Consider the following 10,463-nt stretch of genomic DNA (forward strand, 5'->3'; position numbering starts at 1 on the left):
AATGATAGGAAACAAGGGTAGGAATCAATGGTCAGTTTTCAGAATGGAGAGAGGTAAATAGCGGTGTCCCCCAGGGGTCTGTACTGGGACCAGTACTCTTCAAATATTCATAAATGATCTGGAAAAAAGGGTAAACAGTGAGGTTGCATCATTTTCAGATGATACGAAATTACTCAAGATAGTTAAGTCCAAAGCTGACTGCGAAGAGCTACAAAGGGTTCTCACACAACTGGGTAACTGGGCAACAAAATGGCAGGTGAAATTCCGTGTTGATAAATGCAAAGTAATGCACATTGGAAACCATAATCCCTACTATACATAGAATCATAGAATATCAGGGTTGGAAGGGACCTCAGGAGGCCATCTAATCCAACCCCCTGCTCAAAGCAGGACCGATCCCCAATTAAATCATATACAATGATGGGGTCTAAATAGCTGTTACCACTCAAGAAAGAGATCTTGGACTCATTGTGGACAGTTCTCTGAAAACATCCACTCAATGTGCAGCGGCCATCAAAAAAGCGACTAGAATGTTGGGAATCATTAAGAAAGGGACAGATAAGATTGAAAACATCATATTGCCTCTATATTAATCCATCAAAAAAAAGAGATATTGGAATTGGAAAAGGCTCAGAAAAGGGCAACAAAAATGATTAGGGGTATGGGACGGCTTCCATAGGAGGAGAGATTAAGAAGACTGGGACTTTTCAGCTTAGAAAAGAGACAACTATGGGGCGATATGTTAGAGATCTATAAAATCCTGACTGGTGTGGAGAAAATAAATAAGGAAGTGTTATTTACTCCTTCCCATAACACAAGAGCTAGGGCTCACCAAATGAAATTAATAGCCAGCGGGTTTTATAGAAATAAAAGGACGTATATAAACTAATAAAAGGAAATATTTGTTCACACAACGCACAGCCAGCCTGGGAAACTCTTTGTCAGGGTTATATTATGTCATATTCTCATTGACTCTCAGCGAGGTTCACCCCTTCACCTTCTCTTTGTTAAGCTAAATAGACTGCGCTCCTGGAGTCTCTCACTGTAAGGCAGGTTTTCTAATCCAGTCATCATTCTCGTGGCTCTTCTAAGAATAAGGCCAAAAAATTTACTTGCTAAAAAAAGAATTTGGGGATCAAGAGGAAGTTACATGTCCCAGCGAACAGAATTCTTTCTCCATGCAAATATCGACAATTCCATCCATTTCCCTATTCAGCCAGCTCCGGCCCCTAGTTGTCGGTCGTTTGGGAGTTGGGTGCACATTGCCGGTACCTCAGAAACTCTTCCTCCATGGTGAAGTAAAAGATGGGGTTCAGGCAACTGTTGAAATACGTCAGGACACAAGCAAAAGCACTTCCCGTGTCCAGAATAGGCAGAGGGTACTTAGCTGAGATCTGCAGGAAGGAGAAGACGTGATACGGCAGCCAGCAGAGGAAAAAGGCCGGGATCAAGCCAAGAAGGATCTTGAGTGGCTTGGTGGATTGGATCAGCCTGTTCCTTCTCATCTTGGCAGCTAGAACGATGTAGAATGTTGCGATCAAGATCAAGGCTAATGGGAACAGAAACCCAACCAGGAACTGGATCGTAACGGCGGCCTTCACCCTCCCTTCATCTGGATGGAAATTCATGCTGGTTCTGGAACGTGAGAAGAGGAATTCCAATAGATCACCGTACCGCAGGCTGAACCCAAGAGACAGGGCCCACATGCCCAAAACCATAAGGAAAGCCAGTTGGGGTTTGCGGTGGTTCCAGGCCCACTCAGGGCGTGCCACGAGGATGCAGCGATCGACACTAAGGGCCGTGAGGAGGAAGGCGCTGGAGAACATGTGGAAGGAGCAGACGGTGTTGCTCAGACTCTTGGCCCAGTCTAAGTCGAGGATGAAAATGGAAATGAATCGGAGAGGCAGGAAGACGATAAAGATGAAATCGGTCATGGCCCGGTTCCAGAACCACACGGCACTGGTCGTCCTCTCCACACGGCAGCCAGCGATGAAGAGGATGTAGCCGTTCAACAGCACCCCGGCAAGAAAGGCCACGGCACACAGCACCACGAAGAGGACTAAGAAGAACCCCATTCTTGGAAGAGGTGCAGTCACAATATCCCCTCCTCCTCCTCAGGGATCAGCTGGGACAGCGCAGACTGAGTAAAGGAAGGAAGAGCAATGATCAAAGGGCTCACGGACAGAGAGACTCAGCTGCAGAGTTTATAATTTCCTTAGAGTTCATAAACTCCCCAGATCCTGAGCTGAACTAAGATAGGATCAAATCCTTGTAGGCCAATGGCACCAATGGTTTGAAGATCTTTGGAGCATAGAGCCAGAGGCTTAGAAGGGGACCGCAAGGGTCATATCTTCTAACCCCCTGACAAGATGCAGGACTTGTGTCTATTCTCTCCCCGAATGTTTTTTGTTTTGCCCCGACCTCTGACAACAGGCCCCGTAAATAATTTCAACTGGTTCTAACCGGAGCAGATGAGGGGACAGGATGTGGGCTGCCGGAAGGGGGGTGATCCAGGGGACAGTGGTGTGGGGGGTAGGACAGGAGATCCAGTGAGGAAGCTGGAGGGTTTACCTCATTTTCTTACCTGTGACTTGGGGGGATGCAACGTCTCAGAGTCGACCCCCGTCCAAGGTCCCCAACGCGATGCTTGCAGCTCTCCCAGACTGGCTCAGCACGGAGGAGGAAGCTGTTCATGTGGGGGTGTATCTGGGGTGGGGAGAACAATGAGTGGCAACCACAGGATGTGGCTGGGTCTGAATACTTCTGCAAAATCTGGAAGGCCTCTGGCACCCACAGCTGCATGCAGATGTTATGCGAACCATAAGATCCTGTTAGAATATTCATATTCAGGCCTGCCTGCAAAGGCCTATACTTTAGGAACTTAGGTGTATTTTTACCACTTAGCTAGTTACAGAGGTATAAAAACAAACAATCAAAATTACAGTCCACCTGTATGTGGGACTTGTCTCTCTAGAATAATTCATTAATGATCTGGAGGATGGCGTGGATTGCACCCTCAGCCAGTTTACAGATTACACTAAATTGGGAGGAGTGGTAGATACGCTGGAGGGTAGGGACAGGATACAGAGGAACCTAGACAAATTAGAGGATTTTGCCAAAAGAATTCCGATGAGGTTTAACAAGGACAAGTGCAGAGTCCTCTACTTCGGACGGAAGAATCCCATGCACCGCTACAGACTAGGGACCGAATGGCTCGGCAGCAGTTCTGCAGAAAAGGACCTAGGGGTTACAGTGGATGGGAAGCTGGATATGAGTCAGCAGTGTGCCCTTGTTGCCAAGAAGACCAATGGCATTTTGGGATGTATAAGTAGGGGCATTGCCAGCAGATCGAGGGACGTGATCCTACCCCTCTATTCGGCATTGGTGAGGCCTCATCTGGAGTACTGTGTCCAGTTTTGGGCCCCACACTACAAGAAGGATGTGGAAAAATTGGAAAGCATCCAGTGGAGGGCAACAAAAATGATTAGGGGACTGGAATACATGATTTATGAGGAGAGGCTGAGGGAACTGAGATTGTTTAGTCTGCAGAAGTGAAGAATGAGGAGGGATTTGATAGCTGCTTTCAACTACCTGAAGAGGGGTTCCAAAGAGGATGGACCTAGACTATTCTCAGTGGTAGGAGATGACAGAACGAGGAGTAATGGTCTGAAGTTACAGTGTGGGAGGTTTAGGTTGGATATTAGGAAAAACTTTTTAACTAGGAGGCTGGTGAAGCACTGAAATGCGGAACCTAGGGAGGTGATGAAATCTTCCTTAAAGGTTTTTAAGGTCAGGCTTGACAAAGCCCTGGCTGCGATGATTTAGTCGGGGTTGGTCCTGCTTTGAGCAGGGGGTTGGACTAGATACTTCCTGAGGTCCCTTCCAACCCTGATATTCTATGATTCTGTGACAGTCTGAGACCTTGTTCTTAGGCTAAGGCCTTTGGCTAAGCAGCAGGGGTAGCCATAAGCTGGGAAGAGAATGGTCACGTCCTCAAATCCCAAACCAGTCACATTGAAATAAGGGTGTATTGGGCTGTTAGGAAGACAATCCTGTCCTGATAGTGCCCATCACCACCACATCAAGATGGTTAAAGAAAACTTAGTTTGACGGCATCCTGTCTGGCAAGAAATAACTTCTCAGTGGTTGTTGTTATGAAACCCTCATTTCTGCATGTTTTATCTTTATGGCCCCCACTTTTCTATTGTTAATCTGTCTGGTTCTCTAATTGTTTCTGTCTGCTGTATAATTAATTTTGCTCGGTGTAAATTAATTAGGGTAGTGGAATATATTTGGTTTGAGATGATTTTACAATATGTTAGGATTGGTTAGTTAAATTTCGGTGAAATAATTGGTTACGGTCTAGCTGTGAATATTACTATATAAATTGGGGTCAAACAGGAAGTGGGGGGAAGAGAAACTGGAATCATGCTTGCTGGACATTAACCCCAATAAACATCCCATTGTCTGCACTATGGACTTCTGGTCTTTTGCGGCTTGCTGTCTGTGTGACAAGAACCAGGGAAGTGGGAGGGTGGAGGGAACGCCCTCTAACAGCTCCCCTCCACCCCCCACTGGGCCCTAGCAAGGTGTCTGCATTCGGCTGTCCACATCCATGGGCTGGCGGGCGGGGCCCCCATCGGAGAGCAGGGCCTGAGGCAGCCACGTCCAGCTGACTCCACCGTGCAAGGTCCCAGGAGCAGAGACGCCAGCTGGGACTCTGCACTCGAGCCCCTCCTGGCTGGGGAAAGCGAACAGAGCCCCCCTGGGAGTGGGAGGCGTGAGATTCTCAGCCATGCCTTTGCTGCAGGAAACCCACCCCTCAGCCCCAGGCCACGTTACAGGCCAGCCAACGCTATGGAAACCCTCACTCTGTGCTAGAGAACACACAAACCACAGCCCGGCCTGCAACCTGCCTTCCTCTCTTGTCGTTTGCCTGGAGGCCTCAGGCGTGGGGACACTTTTCAGCTCAACGTGAGCTCCCGGACCCAACAGGGCTCCTGCCATGCTGGGATGCCTCAACAGGGGAATCTTGATTAGCAGCAGGGAGGTGATTTTCCCTCTGGATCTGGCCCTGGTGCAACCACAGCTGGGATGCTGTGTCCGGTTCTGGCGCCCACCCTTCAAGAAGGATGTTGAGCAGCTGGAGAGGGGTCAGAGAAGAGCCACGAGGAGGATTAACGGACTGGCCCCCGGACTTGGCAGAGAGAGACTCCAGGAGCTCAGTCAATCAGAGGACACGTCTACACGGGGAAAGGCTGCACCGATGCAGCTTCGGCGCTGTAGCGGCTCGGTGAAGACGCTGTCTGTGCTGACGGGAGAGCTTCTCCCCTCGGCGTCGTTAATCCACCCCCCCGAGAGGCGGGAGCGGTGCTGACGGGAGAAGCGCTGTCTACACCGGGCGTTCGGTCGGTGTAACAGCGTCACCCGGGGGCGGGGGGGGGTTTCCACATCCCCGAGCGACGTAGTTGCACCATTATATGTTGCCTAGTGTAGACCCAGCGAAAGGGAAGGGGACGGGGTGACGCGATTACCAGTTTCTGACCAGCACCTGACTCGCACGTGTGCTGCCATCTGCTGGCCTGGTGCTTTTACTGCCATCGTCAGCCCTGCGCCTTTGGATACCAGTCTGTAGCAGTGGGTCCCAACCAGGGGTACGTGTACCACCGGGAGTACGCAGGGGTCTTCCGTGGGGTACATCAGCTCACCTAGATATTTGCCCAGTTTTACCACAGGCTACATAAAAAGCACTAGCGAAGTCAGTAGAAACTAAAATTTCGAACAATGACTTGTTTATACTGCTCTACATACTGTCCACTGAAATGTAAGTACATTTATGTTCCAATTTATTTATTTTATAACTATATGCTAAAATGAGAAAGTAAACTATTTATCAGTCCTCGTGTCCTGTGACACTGGTATTTTCATGTCTGATTTTGTACAGAAGTAGTTTTTAAGTGATGAGAAACTTGGGGTACACAAGACCAATGAGAGTCCTGAAAGGGGAACAGTAGTCTGGAAAGATTGGGAGCCACTGGTCTGTTGGGTCTTTTCCCACTGAGATGTGGCCACCTCTGGGTTGGGGCATGGGGGATGTTTATACAAGTGACAGGGAGGAATTTGGGAAGGGGGACTTCTGTGGGGAGTGGGGGGGGGGGTCAGGGTTCCAGGAACAATTTGTATAGTGGGGGTGCTGAGAGCCACTGAATCAAACTTTAAACCCTGTATATGATGGGAACCACTTCAATTCAGGGGCTGCAGCACCGATGGGTGGGGTGGGGTGGGATATGGGGAGGCTCCTGTGAGGAGTGGGGTGGTTGCAGGGAGGTACCTGGGGTAGGAGGTGGGGGGACAGAGACAGATATGCGGGGGGGCATTGTGGATATCACCCTAGCATTGAAGCTGGAAGGTTTAATCTCACTGTTTTATCTATGTCCTGGGGGAATCAGACACGGCATCTCAGAATTGATTCCCCCAACACACACACACCATCTGCAGCTTCCCCTCCCCACGGGCTCTGTCTGGAGGCAGGAAGCTGTCCTCGTGGGGAGGGAGAGAAGGGTGCTCTCATCGGGGGTGGGGGATGCTCACTAATCTGAGTCTGCAAAGCCTCCAAGGCAGCCAGCTCCGTGCAAGCCTCAAGCACCTCAGCTCAGCTCTGGGGCCTCTCGTGACGAAGGGTCTGAGATCCCGTCTGCAGAGACGGTCGCCCACATCCGGGGCAGCCACAGCCCCAGAGCAGGAGCTGAGCTGTAGCCGCATTGTTGCAGAAATACAGCACGTTCACACCTGGACACACACCAGACTCAGCTTGGGTCAGGAGTGATTCGTGCGTGGGCCCCACCGCCCTTCACCCCTGGTCAGCCCATGAACGTCCTGGAGAGACCCTGCCTGGTGGCGAGTGGATCGTGAATCTCTCGTGTCATTGGCTGTGAGCCACACGACATAGAGTCTGCTCCACGACTGGCTGGAGGATTGGTTGGACGCTGGAGAACAGCCAGCGACATAGCGAAGGGTGAAAGCTGCATGAATTTTGGCCTGGACTATCAGGATTCATTGAGACGCTGGTTTAAAAAGCCACGGTGACAGGATTCCTGGCGTGCAGTGTGGACTGTGGGACTTCTGAGTCCTCTGTCCCACCAACCTGGGTTGTCCTTCTCACACTGTGGTGCTGTGTCAAGCAACAAACCTCTAGCAGGCCCTGCACTTACACAGCCGTCCCCAGACAGGGACACACCCAGCTGAGTTCCACAAATGACCTCCCAGCCACTCATGAACCATCAATAGGGAGGCTCCAGTCAATTCCCCCCGGCTCCCTGGCTTTGCAGCCCAGAACTGTATCGTCCTGCCCTGGTCAGAAGCCTGGCCAGAGTAAGTTCATTGCCCAGTCGGCGCCTCCCCCGACGTGGAGAGCACAAACACCAGCCTCTGTCAACCGAGCTGAGATTTCTGAAGCACTTCAACCAAATACACAGTTCTAGGTGGAATATAAAACACGTTTATTAACTACAGACAGATATTATGTGATTAAAAGCAGCGAGCATAGAGACCACAGTTGGTTACCTAAGAAATAAAAGTAAATTCCCAATCTGAGATAATAAACTAGACAGGATTTGAATCAAGCCTTGTCTCACCCTGGCAGATGGCACGAGCAGGTGACAGTTCCTCAGGACTAGGGTAACCAGAGGTCCCGTTTTTAAAGGGACAGTCCCATTTTTGGGGACTTTTTCTTATATAAGTGCCTATTACCCCCCCACCCCCGTCCCGTTTTTTACCGTTGCTATCTGGTCACCCTACTCAATACACAGGCTGGGCTTGTCTTCCACCCCGATACCAAACCTTCCTCAGTCAAAGTCTTTGTCCTCTAGACGTGTGTCCAGGTGTTGAGTTGTGAGGGGAGTGAGGCCAAGTGGTGATGTCACTTTCCCTCTTTTGTAGTTTCTTCCAGCTTGATGGAAAGATCTTTTTCGATGACATGGTTCAGACAGTCTCCATTGTCTATGTGTTCTCTCTGAGAAACCTCCATAGTGGATTCTTAGATGGGTGCTGACGAGCGATTAACACTGTCTGGCTCCTCCATTGTTGTATCTGAAAGGCTGGTTGTGGGTGTTCCCAACATCACAACTTATTTCAGTAACACACACATAGCAAAATTCACAACCTCACATACAGTGACAGCACATACAATTCAATGGGATATTAATAATCAACACACTAAGACTTTTTTAATGATACCTCACAAGGCAGACTTTGTTCATATGGCTATGCTGTGGTGAATATGGGGGTTCCAGGGTGCTCTTTTGAGGTACAGAGTGCCACAGCCACCCACATTTTATTTAAAATCCTCAATATTTTAAACACCTCCTCACTCCATTGGTTTCCAAACAGAGTGAATATTTCTGGTTTTCCAAAACTTTCGGTGGAGTTTTGTAGTGTCAACGACTCTTACAATTTGGTTGCGGCATTTTCCATGCTTGTCCTTTTCCTCCAAGCCCCACATCCTGGAATCAGATGATCAGGCGGAAATTTCAGCTTTTTTTTTCTTTTCTTTTTTTTAAGTTAAGTTTGCAGCCTTCGTTGTTACGGAGAGAAGCTTGAAATGGCCCCCCGAAGAAAACATAATGCAAAAAAAACCCAGTCCAAATGTCTTTCTTTTCAAACCAATCTCATGATGTTTCAGGGGGTGGCTCATGAGGTTTGAAGGCTTTGGCTCAGCAATGAAGAGGCAGGACTAGACTTTTAAAAGTGGTTAAGGGAGTTAGATGCCAAATTCCCTTTGAAGTTAGGAGTTAAGCACCTTTTCAAAACCTCACCTATAGAAGCCTAAGTCAATTTAATTACACCCTGTAATGGCAGACAGTTAAAAAGTGACATTTAAGTTCTTATATAAAAATGCTAGAAGTTTAAACAATAAGATGGGTGAACTAGACCTTGTATTAAATGAGGATATCGATGTAACAGGCATGATAAAAACTTGGTGGAGTGAGGATAATCAATGGGACACAGTAATAGCAGGGTACAAAATATACTGGAAGGACAGAACAGGTCATGCTGGTGGGGGACTGGCCCTATATGTGAAAGAAAGCGTAGAGTCAAATGAAGTAAAAATCTGAAATGACACAAACTGTACCACAGAATCTCGATGGATAGTAATTCCATGCCCGAATAATAAGAATATAGCAGTAGGGATATGTGACCGACCACCTGAGGAGGACGGTGATAGTGACTGTGAAATGTTCTGGGAGACTAGAGAGGCTATTAAAATAAAAACAACTCAGTAATAATGGGAGATTTCAACTGTACTCATATTGACTGGGTACAGGTCACTTCAGGACGGGATGCAGAGATAAAGTTTCTTGACACCTTAAGTGACTACTTCTTGGAACAGCTGGTCCGGGAACCCACAAGGGAAGAGGCAATGCTTGATTTAGGCCTAAGTAGATCACAGGATCTGGTCCAAAGGGGGAATATAACTGAACTGCTTGGTAATAGTGACCATAATATAATTAAATTTAACATCCCTGTGGTGGAGGAAACATGACAGCAGCCCACCACAGTAGCATTTAATTTCAGAAAAGAGAACTACACAAAAATGAGAAATTTCAGAGTAGCAGCCAGGTTAGTCTGTATTCGCAAAAAGAAAAGGAGGACTTGTGGCACCTTAGAGACTAACCAATTTATTTGAGCATAAGCTTTCGTGAGCTACAGCTCACTTCATCGGATGCATACTTTACATAAAGTGATACATAAGCTATTACCAGCAGGAGAGTGGGGTGGGGGGAGAGAAAACCTTTTGTAGTGATAAACACCCATTTTTTCATGATTTGTGTGTATAAAAACAAACATCTTCTGTATTTTCCACAGTATGCATCCGATGAAGTGAGCTGTAGCTCACGAAAGCTTATGCTCAAATAAATTGGTTAGTCTCTAAGGTACCACAAGTCCTCCTTTTCTTTTTAAAAATGAGAAAGTTAGTAAAACAGAAATGAAAAGGTACAACACAAAAGTGAAATTCCTGCAAATCCCTGGAAACTTTTAAAAGACACCATAATAGAGGCTCAACTTAAATGTGTCCCCCAAATTAAAAAACATTGTAAGAGAACCAAAAAAGTGCCACCCTGGGTAAGCAACTAAGTAAAGAAGCTTTGAGAGGCAAAAAGGCATCCTTTAAAAGTGGAAGTTAAATCCTATTGAGGAAAATAGAAAGGAGCATGAACTCTGGGAAATGAAGTGTAAAACTATAATTAGGAAGACCAAAAAGGAATTTGAAGACCAGCTAGCCAAAGACTCAAAAAGTAAAAGCAAAAAAATGTGTAAGTACATCAGAAGCAGCTAAACAGCCCTTGGGGCTACTGCATGATCGAGATGTTAAAGGAGCACTCAAGGAGGATAACGCCATTTCAGAGAAACAGAATGAATTCTTTGCATCGATCATCACGGCTGAGGATGTGAGGGAGATTCCC

At 47.6% G+C, this 10,463-nt stretch overlaps 1 pseudogene; it reads right to left on the minus strand.

Annotated features, from left to right (window-relative positions):
- Positions 1–1,208: 1,208 nt before the first annotated feature.
- LOC144279992 (chemerin-like receptor 1) lies at positions 1,209–2,075 on the minus strand (annotated as a pseudogene).
- Between the last annotated feature and the right edge of the window lie 8,388 nt (positions 2,076–10,463).

The sequence above is a fragment of the Eretmochelys imbricata genome, chromosome 24 (assembly GCF_965152235.1).
Source record: "Eretmochelys imbricata isolate rEreImb1 chromosome 24, rEreImb1.hap1, whole genome shotgun sequence".
NCBI classification, from domain to species: Eukaryota; Metazoa; Chordata; order Testudines; family Cheloniidae; genus Eretmochelys; species Eretmochelys imbricata.